This window comes from Cervus canadensis, chromosome 5, assembly GCF_019320065.1.
Source record: "Cervus canadensis isolate Bull #8, Minnesota chromosome 5, ASM1932006v1, whole genome shotgun sequence".
Taxonomy (NCBI): Eukaryota; Metazoa; Chordata; class Mammalia; order Artiodactyla; family Cervidae; genus Cervus; species Cervus canadensis.
In genome coordinates, this window is record NC_057390.1 from 27,521,285 (window position 1) to 27,536,107 (window position 14,823).

The 14,823-nt window shown below is 43.3% G+C and overlaps 1 protein-coding gene and 1 non-coding gene across 4 annotated transcripts in view; both read left to right on the forward strand.

Moving 5' to 3' along the window:
- Positions 1 to 14,823, forward strand: part of PRKCE (protein kinase C epsilon) — a 535,293-nt gene that overhangs the window by 446,054 nt on the left and 74,416 nt on the right. The window lies entirely within an intron of this gene.
- Positions 3,827 to 3,933, forward strand: LOC122442726. Its single transcript, XR_006269722.1, has one exon. It is a non-coding gene; the product is annotated as a U6 spliceosomal RNA (small nuclear RNA).

Here is a 14,823-nt window from a genome sequence, read left to right on the forward strand (position 1 = left end):
TTCAGTTTAAATTCCTAATCTCTGCCTCCAAAGCAGCTTGCCGACTAGTTAGAGATACTAGAGTTAGATATGTGAAAATATCACCCATATTACAATGCAGTGCACTCTTAGGAGCCAGTGACTACAAGAATTGTCATTCACTGAGATATCATCCCTATCTACTCCAAATCAGAGTGGGTATAATCACCCGCAGTTTACCAGCAGAGATTCAGAGATTCTCCTTAAATAGTGGGTGGGGCAAAAGGTTTGTTCCACTTTTGCCATAACATCTTACAGAAAAACCCAAATAATCTTTTTGGCCAACCCAATAATTTGCCCAAGGCCATGTTCAGTAAGTGACAGACTTAGGAAGCGTAACTGATCAGTAGGCTCCTGCTGTACATCATGACACTTGTTATGGGCCTGTCAAGTCCAAGTCCATACTCTTGCTAGTCATTCCTGGTACTCCAAAACTTGACTTTTCCTTACATTTCTAGTTTCTTTTCCTTTCTGCTTCCCTAGATGAATGCTTGCCTCTCACCTCACCTGTGAACACTTTTGTTCTAGTGACTTTTGTGAGCCATAGTTGTCCCCTCTCTTTCTCTCCTTTCCACTTCCCTGGCCATTTCTCCTTAATCTCTATATAACATGGCCTGATCCTTCTCCCTTCCAACCCCCATCCTCTAAATACTGGTTTTTCCCAAGGCCTTCATCCCTAAATACTCTCCCTGAGCAATTTCAGCAGTTGCCTGTCTCCAAATGACACCTGTGTGCCCAAGACTCCCATAACACTGTCTCCAGCCCCCAGTTCTCTCCAGATCCCTGCACAAGACTACTCTCTCAAGATGATCTCCAAGGCTTTATACTTGCCTTCTCAGGTAGTTTGCAAGAGTTTACTGACCTGAGTCACTCACTGCCTCTTGCTTTTCTCCCTCCTATCTTGTCTACCTCCCTCTCCATTGCAGTCCAGTGTTCTTTCAAAGTACAGGCGGATGGTCACATGGTGCCCTTCTTAGCATCCTTCTACCTTCACTAGATAAAGCACAGCCCCTTTTGCTGGCCATCAGAATCCATCAGCCCTGGCCCTGGGGCTGCTCTGCATGGCTGCGTGACTTGGGCATGGGAGGGAGGGGCCCAGGTGGTGAGTGGGAGCTGGCACCCAGGTCTGTTCTGCTAGTGCATCTGGCTTCAGCCTGAGGAAGAGATGCTTTCTCTACCTAGAAGAGACCCCTTTTTTTGTTTCTCACAAAGACACCATGCATGCTAAAAGGGCCCTGGTGGCCCCCAACGATCTTTTAATCCTTATCACTATTCCCCCAACTGTGTAGCCCACCTTCTATGCCCTCCAGATGAGACCATTCTCCCCCAAATGCCTTTCTCTTTCATTTCTCCAAGTCTTTGTCTCCACTGTCCCTACAATTCCCTTGTTCCCAATCTGCATCTTGCTCAGTGAGGAGCTTCTAGGTCACATCTATGGTCTGACTGTCTAAGAGTCCCTGGTTTAAAAAAAAAAAAAAAGGTAGATTTCAGAATACTAGATGAGGGGACTAGAGCAGGATATAGATGGGGAAAGAATGGCCATGAGTTGATGATTGCTGAGACTGGGTGTTGGGTACATGGGGCTTCACTATTATGTCTGCTTTTGTGAATGTTTTAAATTTGCCGTAATAATCATAATTTTTTTCTTAAAGAATAGCAATTCCAGGGTAACATTCCTAGAGTCTTTGATTCATTAGGTCTGATATGGGATTCAGGAATCTGTACTTTCTTAAAGAATTCCTCAGGTGACTTGGGGACCACAGGTATAGAAAAGTTCTGTTCTGCTTTCAGGACTGTGTAAGATGCCCCTGTTCTGGGAGGCTACCCTGACCACTCAGCCTGTCATGGGGATCATGCCTCCCCTGGGCGACAGCATCTCTCTGGTTCAAGCTGGTTCCCTTTGCCAGCCTTGTATTTTTACTTAAGATGCCTATTTTGTGATTGAAAACTCCATGCAGGCATGCTTACCTGGCCGGCCTAGGTTGTTATGCTGCTTGTAGTAAGTGTTCACTAAATACTTGTTTTCATCTCTAATGCTCCAGAACCCTGCAGTCCAACTGGGTTGCTACCTCATCAGTTTAGTTCAGTTCAGTCCCTCAGTCATGTCCAACTCTTTGCAACTCCATGGACTGCAGCATGCCAGGCCTCCCTGTCTATCACCAACTTCCAGAGTTTACCCAAACTCATGTCCATTGAGTCAGTGATGCCATCCAACCATCTCATCCTTTGTCGTCCCTTTCTCCTCCCACCTTCAGTCTTTCCCAGCATCAGGGTCTTTTAAAATGAGTCAGCCATTTGCATGAGGTGGCCGAAGTATTGGAGTTTCAGCTTCAACATCAGTCCTTCCAAGGAACACTCAGGACTGATCTCCTTTAGGATGGACTGGTTGGATCTCCTTGCAGTCCAAGGGACTCTCAAGAGTCTTCTCCAACACCACAGTTCAAAAGCATCAATTCTTCAGGACTCAGCTTTCTTTATAGTCCAACTCTCATATCCATACATGACTTCTGGAAAAACCACAGCCTTGACTAGAGGGACCTTCGTTGGCAAAGTAATGTCTCTGCTTTTTAATATGCTGTCTAGGTTGGTCCTAACTTTCCTTCCAAGGAGTAAACGTCTTTTAATTTCATGGCTGCAGTCACCATCTGCTACCTCATACCTGTTCACTTTTGAAAGTCTGTGTTGGAAGCATCTGTTGGAACACATAGTTTTTCTTCCTTGACCCTGAATTGCCCCATTCCTGCATGTTTCTCATTTCACAGATGAATTAGGACCACGTGATCTCTCTGTCCCATGCGCCTCTGTTTGAAGCTGCCGGCACAAGGGTTGTATGATACGTGTCTCTGCCTGTCCGCCTGTGAGGCCCAGATGGCAACCGTATTTTGAGTGGCGCAAGGGTTTATCTGGGAGGTTGGCAAGACTAAATTTTGCAGGAGGAACCTCATTGCCAAAGTTGACATAGAATTTTCCAGCCTTCCTGCTGGAGGTTATACACAAACTAATTAGTGGCTAATTGGCCAGGGTTCCGGAAGTAAGGGAAGAAGTTGTCCCTCTGGCCAAGGGCTCACACTAGAAGGTGAGTCCAGGCTGACAAGCAGGCTACTCTCCTCTGGGTCTCTCTGGTCAGGTTCCCCACGTGGGTGGCGCAGGGCACTGTTTCTGTTTCCTCTGCTCAGCACTCCTAGGAATTCTCTGTGTGCTGGAGTGGGAGCAGACGTTAGCTCACTGTGGGTCCACACTTCCTAACTATGGCTTTTAAACATTTCTTCTCCTCCCTTATGCCTTCACACACACCATGATGGGGGAAGTTTTAAGGGGCAGATATTCTTCTGAAATTTGATGTAGGGAACTTTCTCCTTCTGTGCACCATGCTCAGAGCTTATCCGTTTTCCTCTGAGCTGCTCAGGACAGCAGCTGAGTCTCAGGATACTCATCTGTCCATGGGACAAGGAAGCGAGAGGATGGGATCTGCCTCAGACACAGAGGGCATTGGGGGCCCTGGGAAGAGAACCAGAGGCTTGGCAGACAGAAAGGCATCTTCTTCCACAGTCAGTTACCGCAGCAGAGGGTGGTAAAGAACATGGCTTCTGCCCCTCTGGCCAAGTGTCTTAACACTAGAAGAATGAATTCTTTCCTTTGTTTTGATAGAACTAAATTCCCGTGTTTCTATATTACAGCAGTAATAGTTATAGGAAAAATCAAAATTTAAACAGAAAAGTAAAATCAGTTTTCTCTTCACCAAACTCATAACCAGCCAGGGCAAAACAGATGAAGAGTTACTAGAGAATCCTTCAAAAAATCTTGAGCAGTGCTCGCTTCGGCAGCACATATACTAAAATTGGAACGATACAGAGAAGATTAGCATGGCCCCTGTGCAAGGATGACACGCAAATTCGTGAAGCGTTCCATATTAAAAAAAAAAAAAAAATCTTGAGCAAGTGATTGGATCTCTTTATGAGTGGCTTCCATGTGAGGTTCAGATAATACCTGCCTTGTCTCCTCTCTAAGGTAGTTGAGTGTGGTCATGACAAGTTGAACTATACAGGTAAAAGTGCAGGATGTGAAAAGAAGGGGAAATGATGAGGTATTTATGTCAGGTATCATTGATGATTAACTTTTGTCACATTGAGCACTAAAATTTGGTCTTTAACCAGCAGGAGAGGAAGTTGTAAGTTATAAAGCTCTCCTGCTCCTTTAATTCTCCAAGATTGTCAATCCTCAGTGAGTCGTCACCATCACCCCCCAAGAGTTGATCTATGCCTGATGCCAGAACTGAGAGGCCATAGTGGACAGGAGAGAAAAGGGCGTTTCTGCTTTGGCCCTGTCTAGGTCACTCTACTCAAGAGGTGCTTAGAAAAGGTTTTCATGTTGATGATGATGTTTATAAAAGTCAGTGAAGAATTAAGAGCAGGAAACAAAGATTTAATTCAGACTCAGATAATCCTGAATGTGAAATGTCTAGTCCTCTCCAGGGCTGGGGGAAGAAGCCCAAAGGAGGAACTTGGGAAGGATTTCCCTAGAAAGAGCTGGAGACAAAAGTCTCTGACTATGCTCTCCACGTCTGGCCTACCCAGGAAATGCATACAGAGTTGTGATGTGCTCTGTAGTCTTGCCTTCCTGGTAGTCTATGGGGGAGATTGTGAGCCTAATTTGGGGAATGATAGCCTGCCTTGATCCTTGGAAACCTTTCCTGCCATGGCCACATGTAGGTATTTCCTGAGATGAAGGTCTCTGGTTAAAGGCTATGTTAATAACTGGAAGTTCTAATATTTAGAGTCTCGTCTTCTTTCCGTGTTTCCAATGTAGCTAATGTTCATACAAAACAGAGGATGGGGAGGGATTGGGGAGATCCCTCCTTCTTTCCTACTCAGTTTCCTAAGACCTGGCCCTTGGAAAATCTCGTGGGGATCTTTGTCCCCACTGAGCACTGTTCTCAGCTGTCAACATTCTCCCACCTATTGTAGAAAATGATACTTTAATGCTTTAGTGTAAAACTCCTAAGGATCTAAGGGTTGAGTATGTGATGAGATGATATCAGTTCCCATGGCAGGAATCATGGTGTGAATGTGAGATCAAAGGGAACCTCAGAGGCTATCTCATCCAACTCCATTTTATAGATACAGAGCTTGGAAACCGAAACCAGGCAGTAACTTACTCAGGTTTACACAGTGAGGTGTTGTAAAGCTTAGGTGTTATTTTAATCAGAGATATACATAAAGATTCATATAGTTCTACCAGGTGCTTAAAGAAATGAAAATCTGCGATGAACATTGGGGTACACGTGTCTCTTTCAGATCTGGTTTCCTCGGTGTGTATGCCCAGGAGTGGGATTGCTGGGTCATATGGCAGTTCTATTTCCAGTTTTTTAAGGAATCTCCACACTGTTCTTCATAGTGGCTGTACTAGTTTGCATTCCCACCAACAGTATAAGAGGGTTCCCTTTTCTCCACACCCTCTCCAGCCTCCAACGAATAAAAATAAATGAAAAAAAAAAAAAGAAAAGAAATGAAAATCTGTTTTCTGCCCTTCCTCTCCAACAATTTCCCCTTCCACAAAGATACCTGCTTGCAATTCTTTTACCTTACCCTTCTAGTATTTCTAAATAAAAGGGTTTTTTTCCTTTCTTAGAGCTGATTGGATTCTGGTATATGCAAAGTGATTCAAAGTGACCAAATATATATATTTTGTCTTTTCCATATTCTTTTCTATCATGCTTTATTACAGGATATTAAATATACTTCCCTGTGCTTTACAGTAGGACCTTGTTGTTTATATATTTTAAATATAACAGTTTGCACCTGCTAATCCCAAACTCCTAATTTGTCCTGTCTTCAACCCCTTTCCTCTTGGGTGCCCATAAGTTTGTTTTCTGCCTGTGAGGCTACTTCTGTTTTGTAAACGAATTCATTTGTATCATAATTTAGATTTCACATATAAGTGATGTCATATGATATTTGTCTTTCTCTGTCCTACTTCACTTAGTCTGATAATCTCTAGGCCATCCATGTTGCTGCAAATGGCATGATTTCATTCTTTTTTATGACTGAGTAATATTCTAGCGTGTGTGTGTGTGTGTGTGTGTGTGTGTGTGTGTGTGAGTGTGTGTGTGTGTGTGACATGTACCAAATGATCTTTATCTGTTCATCTGTTGATGGAATTTAAGTTGCTTCCATGCCTTGGCTATTATAAATTGTGTTGCTATGAACATTGGAGTTTATGTATCTTTTTGAATTAGACTTTTATTCATACATGTGCCCAAGAGTGGGATTGTTAGAGCATATGGTAACTCTATTTTTAGTTTTTAAAGAGCCTCTGTACAGTTTTCCTCTATTTCTTTGCATTGATCACTGAGGAAGGCTTTCTTATTTCTCCTTGCTATTCTTTGGAACTCTGCATTCAAATGGGTATATCTTTCCTTTTCTCCTTTGCTTTTAGTTTTTCTTCTTTTCTCACCTATTTGTAAGGCCTCCTCAGACAATCATTTTGCCTTTTTGCAGTTGTTTTTCTTGGGGATGGTCTTGATCACTGCCTCCTGTACAATATCACGAACCTCCGTCCATAGTTCTTTTCAGGCACTCTGTCTATCAGATCTAATCCCTCGAATCTATTTCTCACTTCCACTGTATAATCATAAGGGATTTAGGTCATACCTGAATTGTCCAGTGGTTTTCCCCTACTTTCTTCAATTTAAGTCTGAATTTGGCAATAAGGAGTTCATGATCTGAGCCACAGTCAGCTTCTGGTCTTGTTTTTGCTGATTGTATAGAGCTTCTCCATCTTTGGCTGCAAAGAATATAATCAGTCTGATTTCAGTATTGACAATTTGGTCATGTCCGTGTGTAGAGTCATCTCTTGTGTTGTTGGAAGAGGCTGTTTGCCAAGACCAGTGCATTCTCTTGGCAAAACTCTATTAGCTTTTGCCCTGCTTCATTCTTGGCCAAACTCTGTGAGCTTTTGTCCTGCTTCATTTTGTACTTCAAGGCCAATTTGCCTGTTACTCCAGGTATCTCTTGACTTCCTACTTTTGCATTCCAATCCCCTGTGATGAGAAGGACATCTTTTTTGGATGTTAGTTCTAGAAGGTCTTGTAGGTCTTCATAGAACCATTCAACTTCAGCTTTCAGCATTACTGGTCAAGGCATAGACTTTGATTACTCTGATATTGAATGGTTTGCCTTGGAAACAAACAGATATCATTCTGTCATTTTTGAGATTGCACCCAAGTACTACATTTCAGACTCTTTTGTTGACTATGAGGGCTATTCCATTTCTTCTAAGGGACTCCTGTCCACGGTAGTATCTAAGGGATTCTTGCCCAAAGAATAGCAAGGAGAGATAAGAAAGCCTGCCTCAGTGATCAATGCAAAGAAAGAGAGGAAAACAATAGAATAGGAAAGACTAGAGATCTCTTCAAGAGACTGGGGATACCAAGGGAATATTTCATGAAAGTTCCAGTTCAGTCACTCTGTCATGTCCAACTCTTTGTAACCGCACAGACTGCAGCATGCCAGGCTTCCCTGTCCATCACCAACTCCCAGAGCTACTCAAACTCATGTCCACCGAGTCAGTGATGCCATCCAACCTTCTTATCCTCTGTTGTTCCCTTATCCTCCTGCCTTCAATCTTTCCCAGCATCAAGGTCTTTTCTAGTGAGTCATTTCATGGAAAGATGGGCACAATAAAAGACAGAACTGGTATGGACCTAACAGAAGCAGAAGATATTAAGAAGAGGTAGCAAGAATACACAGAGAACTATATTAAAAAGATCTTCATGACCCAGATAACCATGATGGTGTGATCACTCACCTAGAGCCATACATCCTGGAATGCATAGTGAAGTGGGCCTTAGGAAGCATCACTACAAACAAAGCTAGTGGAGGTGATGGAATTCCAGTTGAACTATTTCAAATCCTAAAAGATGATGCTGTGAAAGTGCTGCCCTCAATATGCCAGCAAATTTGGAAAACTCAGCAGTGGCCACAGGACGGGAAAAGGTCAGTTTTCATTCCAATCCCAAAGAAAGGCAATGCCAAAGAATGCTCAAACTACTGCACAATTGCACTCATCTCACACGCTAGCAAAGTGATGCTCAAAATTCTCCAAGCCAGGCTTCAACAGTACGTGAACATGAACTTCCAGATTTTCAAGCTGGAATTAGGAAAGGCAGAGGAACCAGAGGTCAAATTGCCAACATCCGTTGGGTCATCAAAAAAGCAAGAAAATTCCAGAAAAACATCTACTTCTGCTTTATTGACTACACCAAAGCCTTTGACTGTGTGGATCACAACAGACTGTGGAAACTTCTTCAAGAGATAGGAATAGCAGACCATCTGACCTGCCTCCTGAGAAATCTGTATGCAGGTCAAGAAGCAACAGTTAGAACCAGGCATGGAACAACAGACTGGTTTGAAATCAGGAAAGGAGTACGTCAAGGCTGTATATTGTCACCCTGCTTATTTAACTTATATGCATAGTATATTATGCAAAATGCCAGGCTGGATGAAGCACAAGCTGGAATCAAGATTGCCAGGAGAAATATCAATAACTTCAGATACACAAATGATACCACCCTTATGGCAGAAAACGAAGAAGAACTAAAGAACCTCTTGAGGAAAGTGAACGAGGAGAGTGAAAAAGTTGGCTTAAAACTCAATATTCAAAAACCTAAGATCATGGCATCTGGTCCCATCACTTCATAGCAAATAGATGAGGAAACAATGGAAGCAGTGAGAGACTTTATTTTGGGGGGAATCCAAAATCACTGCAGATGGTGACTGCAGCCATGAAATTAAAAGACACTTGCTCCTTGGAAGAAAAGCTATGACCAACCTAGGCAGCATATTAAAAAGTAAAGACATTACTTTGCTGACAGAGGTCCTTCTAGTCAAAGCTATGTTTTTTCCAGTAGTCATGTATGGATGTGAGACTTGGACTCTAAAGAAAGGTGAGTGCCAAAGAATTGATGCTTTTGAAATATGGTGTTGAAGAAGACTCTTGAGAGTCCCTTGGACTGCAAAGAGAACCAACCAGTCAATCCTAAAGGATATCAGTCCTGAATATTCATTAGAAGGACTGGTGCTGACACTGAAACTACAATACTTTGGCCACCTGATGCAAAGAATTGACTCATTGGAAAAGACCCTGATGCTGGGAAAGATTGAAGGCAGGAGTAGAAGGGGATGACAGAGGATGAGATGGTTGGATGGCATCACCAACTCGATGGACACAAGTTTGAGCAGGCTCTAGGAATTGGTGATGGACAGGGAAGGCTGGCATGCTGCAGTCCGTGGTGTCACAAAGAGTCGGACATGAATGAGCAACTGAACTGACTGTATAGTTTTCCAGGAATGCACCAATTTGCATTCCTACCAACAGCGTAGGAGGGTTCCCTTTTCTCCACATCATTTCTAGCATTCATTATTTGTAGACTTTTTAATGATGGCTGTTTTAGCAATATGAAGTGAAACCTCATTGTACTAAATAGCACGGTTTAATGTTATTTTTTGAATTTTATTTTAGGCATTATCTAGTGACTTTCCACTAGGCAAGGGAGAATTTAGTTCTCTGCCCTGCCTACTACCTGCCCTCCACCCCATCACATCCACATAACCTTCCAAACCTCCCATCTTCTCAACAGAGATTACTGTAATTTTGGTTACATGAATGTACATTGTATACATTATTATGACTGTGAAAAGCTGTAATTGCTTTTCCTTTCCAATACATTTTCTTTGTTTGTTTTCCCTGGAGTTAATACAGATGCTCTCTTGTCCACATCTCCCTTCAAGATGGTGAGGTGCAACAATCATTCTATCAATATTCTTGGATACACTTCTCCTGAGCCTTCTAAACTGCTCCAATCCTAACACTTGTCCTCAGTCCCTGCTGCAGAGCTGTCATTCTGGGATCTCCCTTCACTATTGTCTAGGTGTCTTTGCCTCTCCCATGTGAGAACTCCTCTCTTAAGTCACATTGTCTCTTCCTTGATACACTTTCTTGAGGTGGAGATGTACCTTCCAAGAAAAAGTATGGGAAGTAAATTTTTGAGACCTTCCTTCTTTACCTAATACCATCTTTATCATACTCTCAAACTTGATAAAAAGTTTGGCTAGGTATAGAATTCTAGACTGAAAACTGTTTTCACTCAAAATGTGAAGGTGGTATTCCATTTTCTTTCAGCTCCTAGTGCTGCTATTAAGAAGTCTACTGTTTTATTCTTGATCCTTCTTATGGACCTATTTCTTTATTCTGGAATCTTGTTTAATTACATGTTAATGATGTGTCATAGACCTGTTTTCATGCATTGTACTAGGCCCTGGGTAAACCTTTTTAACTTGGAAAATCATGTCCTTCAGTTAAAGAAAATGTCTTATTTCTTTATGGAACTATCATTCAGATTCTGGAGTAGTCAACTTGGGCATCACTACAATGAATCATCTGACTTGCCACTTATTTGGGGAACTTTTGACTATCAGTATTTTTAGAGTTTTTTCTCTTGGAGGCCTCAGTTTACCTTGGGAAGACTCTTCCAGAGTCCTGCCTGAAGAGACAAAGCTTGGCAGCCAGATGAGCCAAATGAGAGAAGAGCATTGGAGGGCCCAGCTCCCAAAATACATATATCAGTCCAATTGCCCTATTTTTAGTTCTGTACCCTGGTGCCTGCCCTCTCCCTGATTCCACCCTGGTCCTTGAGACTTTCTGTTTCTCTTCTCCAGAGAGTAAGTCTCTGAGGCAGAGAAGGGGGTGTGCAGAGTAAGAAGAGAATCTGAGTTTATAGTTGCTTTTCAACCATATCTTTATCTACATCACCCTCATCTCCAGACGTAATGATTATTGTAAATTCCTGAGCTTTGTTAGAGCAGGAAACAGGAGATTCTACAGCATAAATTTGATTGTCCTTTACTCTCCCATTGCTGGCTCAGGATGCAGCTCTTTATCTGGTCTACCGAGTCATTCCCACTCACCCCTTTGCTTTCCTGCTTCCAGAATTACATTGCTGTTCTTTCTTCTGTTGTTCCCCCATCTTTGTGTGTTTAGGCTTTTGTGTGTAATTTGGGGAAGGAGAAAAAATAATTTGTGAGCATTCGAGCTGCCTATTTATCTAGAAGTCAAAAATAATAACAGAAATAATAACGACCGCAGCAGTAGCAGCAGCAACAACAGCGATGATAGCAAGACACTCGTGTTAGGCTTCGTTACCAGCCAGACTCTATTCTGAGCACTTTGCACCCATTTACTCATTTAATCATCACACAGTAACCCTATGTGGTAGACACAGCTATTATTCATGGGATTTATGACATTTCCAAAGAAGGAGATCCTGCCAGATCCCACGCTGCTGCCCCTACTGCCCGGTCACCCTGTCCCATTGCTGCTTCGCGTGGGAAGCAAAGTTGTATGTTGGAGACAGTGCTGAGTTGGAGTCAGAGAACTGGGACTGGATCCCACGTATGCTGCATCTTTGTTGTGTTTTCCTGAGCAGAATACTTAAACTGTTTGAAGTGTAGCTTCCTCACTGTACCATGGGAATTGGAATGAAAACTTCCCTGGACTGTTTGGAGAATTACATCAGAAAACATTTTTCAGAAGTGCTGAGCACAGTCCTTGGCACCTAGGAAGCTCTATAAATATTGGTTGGATGAATGGAAGAGTGAAGAGTTATGGAGTCAGAGGATGTTATGGACTGAACTGTGTCCCCTCCAAATTCATGCGTTGAAGTCCTAATTCCTAGTACCTCAGAATGTGGCTGTACTTGGAGATAGGGTCTGTAAAGAGGTAAAAGGTAAAATAAGGTCATAAGGGTGACCCCTAATCCAGTATTACCAGTGTTTTAATAAGATTAGGACCCGGATATGTACAGTGGGAGACCATGAAGACCCTAGGGGAAAATCCATTTATAGGCTGAAGAGAGATCTCAGAAGAAACCAATCCTCAATCTGGGGCCTCCAGAACTGGAAGAAATATGTTTCTGTCGTTCCCAACAGAGTGTGTGCTGGGCTCTGGCAGCCCTAGCAAACCAATACAGAGAACGCAGGGTGCAGTCCCAGTATTGACACTCACTAACCGTGTTCAGTTCAGTTCAGTCGCTCAGTCGTTTCCCACTCTTTGTGACCCCATGAACCGCAGCACGCCAGGCCTCCCTGTCCATCACCAACTCCCAGAGTTCACACAAACCCATGTCCATCGAGTCAGTGATGCCATCCAACCATCCCATCCTCTGTCATCCCCTTCTCCTCCTGCCCTCTATCTTTCCCAGCATCAGGGTCTTTTCAAATGAGTCAGCTATTCGCATCAAGTGGCCAAAGTATTGGAGTTTCAGCTTCAACATCAGTCCTTCCAATGAACACCCAGGACTAATCTCCTTGTAGCCCTGGGCAAATGCCCACAGTTTTCTGTAAAATGTGGAGCTGATAAAAATGGAGATCCTAATAAATATCAAAATAAGATGGCCAGGCCTGCTTTAAATAAGTTGATAGATCTAGAAAGGACTCTAGGTTGTTTGGGGCCCAGTGAGGCATGGGGAGGTGCCAATATCCCGGCAGTGATGACACCCTGTCACCAGGGTGGTGGACATTGGACGTGTGAGGCTTTGCCCCTGTGCAGAGCCCAGATAACGGCCCAACTGGGACAGGGCTTAGGTCTCAGAGTCAGGCAGTGTTTCAGGGAAGGGAGCCTTTTCTTGGCGTTATTTCAATACTGCGAGCACCTAGGGACCATAGGGCAGGATGAGTGAGTGCTAAGAAATGCATGAGACAGTGACCAACGGGGGCTGGAACACCTGAGGTATGCCTGCACTGGAATGCTACAGAGTCTAATTTCTGTACCTCAGCCTCCTTGATGGGCTCCCTTGGCACCTAGCATCTTCATGAGCTCCTACACCCACCCCCTGTTCCTCACATGATCTGCTTCAGCAAAAAAGCTGACTTCAAAAATGTGCGTCTTGGTAATGAGACTTATTTCATCCCTCTACCATGTTGTATAATTGAAGGGCTTGTCCTTCTGATAAAGGAATATTAAGTATTATTGTGGAGTTTTCAGGGGTAGTCACTTTTTGGCGGGTCTGTGTTTACTTAGAGATGGGACTGTCTTCACCCTGAACTCCTTTCGTACAGTGTCACCTGCTGATGACCATGTGGGGTGAAGTCATTATGATATGATAAAGGGGAGAGGAAAAGTGAATGGAGAAAGGGCTGGTTGGGACAGAAGCCAAGTTTACATTCCTCTGAGGAAGCCACGTTATTGCTGACCAGATCAGAAGTAGGATTCTGACTCCATTGGCATTGGACGTTCAGAGCAAACAGGAAGTTTAGAACCAGAGGGAAATTCCTGATGAAATGCGTCTGAGTGTTTCAGCATAGTGATGTGTGAGAGAAAATGATCAGGGAGCTATCAACTACTTTTGTGTCTCTCACGATACTCACCACGGAGCTGAGGACCCAATGTAGTGGTTAAGGACTCCTCGCTCAAATTCTGTCTCCACTGCTTATTAGATATATGATTTAGGCAGCTAACTTCTCTAACTCTCAGTTTCTTCATCTGTAAAATGGAGGTATTACCTCCCACAAAGAGAGATTGTGAGAATCAAATACATGTTAATAGGTGTAAAGTCATTATGATTGTGTGATTGTGCCAGTTACAGTGTAAGCACTGAGTGCTCGCTGTTGGTATTGGCATTGTTATTCTGTTTCACAAGTGGTTAAGCAGACAATCGGTAAGTTTCACCGTGTATCTTGCTGGCTGGTAAACTGATGAAAACATCTTGCCAGGTTAGAGTCTCCCAAACAAAGGCTACTTTGAGGACCTGGGTTCTGTCTTATGAAGCACAATTCAGTATCTGTAGCTTTTATGGCCATGCAGTGGTCTATAGAATGTAGACATCCTTGAACATGTATCATCAATGTATTCAACAGTAGAACTTGAATTCTCCTAGGCTTAGTTTGTTGATTTTGTTTCTTCAATGCTTTTGGCTAATGTTTGCACTGCAAAAAAAAGGGGGGGAAATTGTTTTAGCAAACAATGGGTAGCTCTGCCACGTGTTATGTAGAGTCTATGCAGACATTTGAGTGGATCCCAAGGTCTCAATGGGCCCTGGATGAGTCCAAGATGACTCAAGCTGGTCAGGGGCCGGTGGGGGTGGGGGGGGGGCGAGTTTCTTCAGCCCTCGGAGGCATTAGGGGCCACATTTAATTAGCTTTGCTTCTCATTTTGGTTGTGTGGTAACAGGCTGATGGATTAATCCTGATGGTTGTTGCCATCTTCTCTCTCCTTGCTTCTGGTTCTCTTCTCCCACCATTCCTGCAGATTAATTGTCATAAAACAAGGAGTTGGGGCATTTTCTTGCTCAGAAGCCTGCAGTGCTCGGGAGTCTGATAATGCCCAGACACTTCTGCCTCTTACCTGAAGCCATCCCCAAGCTGACTCTTTCACTAGCTCATTCTCCAGGCTTTGCACACAGTTCTGTTCCTACCTATCCTGCCTTCCCAAGTTCTTCTCCCACCAGATTCCCCTGTGAAGCTCTGCGTGAACCTGGCAGGTGTCCTAACAACACAGCCACACATACTGTGCATTTATCACCCAGATCCCAAACATCGACTCCTCTCTTTACCTAACTTTTCCTAGAATACCAGATTTTCTTCTTCACTTTTTATTTTTTTCTCTTTCCCATCCTTTAAGATTCAGCTTCAGTTTATTTTCCCCTGGCCCTTTCAAGCAAAGTTAGTCCTTTCTTACTCTCATTAACACTGCATCTCTTCCATTATATTCTAGCTTTTCTCACATTGTACTAAAACTATTTCTTGACTGAAT